Source organism: Tupaia chinensis, unplaced genomic scaffold (genome assembly GCF_000334495.1).
Source record: "Tupaia chinensis unplaced genomic scaffold, TupChi_1.0 Scaffold000370_1, whole genome shotgun sequence".
Lineage (NCBI taxonomy): Eukaryota > Metazoa > Chordata > Mammalia > Scandentia > Tupaiidae > Tupaia > Tupaia belangeri.
In genome coordinates, this window is record NW_006159867.1 from 2,036,460 (window position 1) to 2,039,590 (window position 3,131).

The 3,131-nt window shown below is 35.1% G+C and overlaps 1 non-coding gene across 1 annotated transcript; it reads left to right on the top strand.

Annotated features, from left to right (window-relative positions):
- The first annotated feature begins 349 nt into the window (after positions 1 to 349).
- Positions 350 to 456, top strand: LOC114008709 (U6 spliceosomal RNA). The gene has a single exon (XR_003550217.1). It is a non-coding gene; the product is annotated as a U6 spliceosomal RNA (small nuclear RNA).
- Positions 457 to 3,131: the final 2,675 nt, after the last annotated feature.

Consider the following 3,131-nt stretch of genomic DNA (forward strand, 5'->3'; position numbering starts at 1 on the left):
AAAGGCAGATAGAGACACATATATAAGAAATTGTCATAGGTCACATATGAGGTACACAACAGAGGAGGTGTTACATATAGCTAAATTGTGAAGTATAGAAAAACATATCGCTCTTCGTTTATCATACATAAACATATATACACACATCACATATAAATGCATATATATGCCATTAGATCCCCACCTCATAGTGGGGGTAATATGGTAATATGGTAAAAAAATCCAGGTGGATTAATATATAAACAAGAAAAATAAGAACCAGCAGATTGTGTAATGGTCATGTTGCTAGTCTAACATGTAGTTGACTGTGGTTTGAGTACTGGATCTGGTGGCTTAAAACTCATGCAGGATGCTCACTTCAGCAGTATATATACTAAAATTGGAATGATACAGAGAAGATTAGCATCACCCTTGCACAAGGATGACATGCAAATTCATGAAGTGCTCCATATTTATCAAGAAAACTGAGGATAATATACGAGAAATACTAGATACCATGAAATGCCCAAACATCTGAATAATTGGTATTCCAAAAGGTAAAGAAACTAATAAGGGCATAGATAATCTATTCCACGAAATTCTGGAAGAAAACTTTCCAAGTCTAGAGAGACACTCAAATATCCAGACCCAAGAAATACAAAGAACCCAAGTAGAATAAATCCAAGAAGATAATCTCCATAGCACATCATAACCAGGTGGGCCAAAACCACAGACACAGACAAGATACTAAGATTGGCAAGAGAGAAACATCAAATTATTTACAAAGGCTATCCCACCAGTCTAACACTGGACCTCTCATCAGATACAATGCAAGCAAGGAAAGAATAGAGAAATATATTCAAAGTGTTAAATGAAAAACAATTTCAACCAAGAATACTATACCTGGAAAGATTATCCTTCACATAAGAAAAGAAAATGAAAAAGTTCTCAGATAAACAAAACCTGAAAGAATTTACCAACTCCGTACCAGCTCTTCAAGAAATTATGAAAGGAGTACTATAATAAGAAAACTAAAGAGAGACAGACAGCAATAAGAGAACAAAAAACAATCAAACATATGGCCAACTTAATGGTAGGGACGAGTCTGGAAATATTGATGATGATGTTGAATGTCAATGGATTAAATTCTCCGATCAAGAGACACAGACTGGCTGAATGGATTAAAAATCAGACATCCTCCATCTGGTGCCTACAAGAAACCCTTCTCATGGCTAAAGACATACATAGAATAAAAGTGAGGATCTGGAAAAAGATATCTCTTGTAAATGGAAACCAAAAAAATAGCAGGAAACGCTATACTGATTTTGGACAAAATAGACTTTAAGACAAAAATCATAAGAAGAGATATAAAAAGGCATTACAGGGAACCAGCAGTTAGCGTAATGGCTATGTCACTGGACTCCCACATAGTCAACCGCGGTTCACGTCCCGGGCCCGGTGGCTTAAAACTCACGCCGGGCGCGTGTGCATGCGTGCCCAAGATCCCGAGAGGAGAATGGAGGAGAAGGGATTGTGGCGTGACCATCCCCCCTGGGGGGTGATTTCTCGCTTTCTGTCTCTATGTCTCTCTCTGTCTGGAGAGCGCATGTGCCCTATGGCGAAAATCTCTCAAAAAAAAAAGACATTACATAGTAGTAAAAGGGCTAATTCACCATGAAGATATAATACTTATAAATATGCACCCAAATACGTAAAGAAAAGACTGCTAGATCTAAAAGCAGAGATAGACTATAACACAATAATTATTGGAGATCTCAACACCCCATTATCTCCTTTAGACAAGTTAATGAGACAAAAATAAGCAAAGAGATTCTGGACCTATATAATACCATAAATCAGATGGACTTGATAGACATCTGTAGAACTTCCCACTCAAAAAACACAAAATTTTTCCACTCAAAAAACACATATTTTTCTCAGCCCCACATGGTACTTTCTCAAATATTGACCACATTATAGGGCACAAAACCAGCCTTTACATATTCAAAGACATAGAAACTATATCCAGTATCTTCTCTGACCATGATGGAATGAAACTTGGTATTAATTTCCAGAAAAACCTCAAAAATACATAAATACATGGAAACTAAATAACCTATTTATGAATGACTCCAAGACAACTGAAGAGATTAAGACTGAAATGAAAAGATTCATGGAAATAAATGATAATGAGTACACAAGTTTCCATAATTTATGGGACACTACAAGAACAGTCATAAGAGGGAAGTTTATAGCAATTAGTGCACATAAGAAAAAGATGGAAAGGTGGAAAAAGGACAACCTATCATCATGCCTCAGGGAATTGGAAAAACAACAACAGAAAATCCAAAAAATACCAAAAGAAATAATAAAGATTTAAGCATAAATAAATGAAATAGAAAATAAGTGAACTATACAGAAAATAAATGAAAGTAAAAGCTGGTTCTTTGAAAAGATAAACAAGATCAAAACACCATTAACTAGACTAATTAAGAAGTGAGAAAAGATCCAGATACTTCAAATTTGCAATGAATCAGACATTACAGCAGATATAGTAGAAATACAAAATATCATTAAAGGATACTATGAGCAACTATATGCCAACAAAGAAGAAAACTTGGATAAAATACACAAATTCCTGGACACATATAATCTACCAAGATAGACTCAGGAGGATATAGAAAGCCTGCATAGACCTATAACAAGCAATGAGATTGAATCAGTAATAGATAACATCCCTACAAAGAAAAGTCCAGGTTCCCATGGTTTCACTGTTGCATTTTACAAAACTTTTAAAGAAGAGGAAACCCTTTTCTACTCACACTGTTTCTAGAGATCAAAAAGAAGGAACACTTCCAACTTCATTCTATGAAGCTTCCATTACCCTCATTCCCAACATGAATAAGGATACAACACAAAAGGAAAACTATAGACCTTTATCTCTGATGAATATAGATGCAAAAATTCTCAACAAGATACTTGCTAACTGTATCCAACAGCATACACAAAATGTCATTCTTCACGACCAGGTAGGCTTTATTGCAGGGATAAAACAAAGGTGGCACAACACACACAAAACCATAAATGTAATACACCATATTAACAGAAAAGAAAGATAAAAACCATATGATCATTTTAATTGATATGGAAGG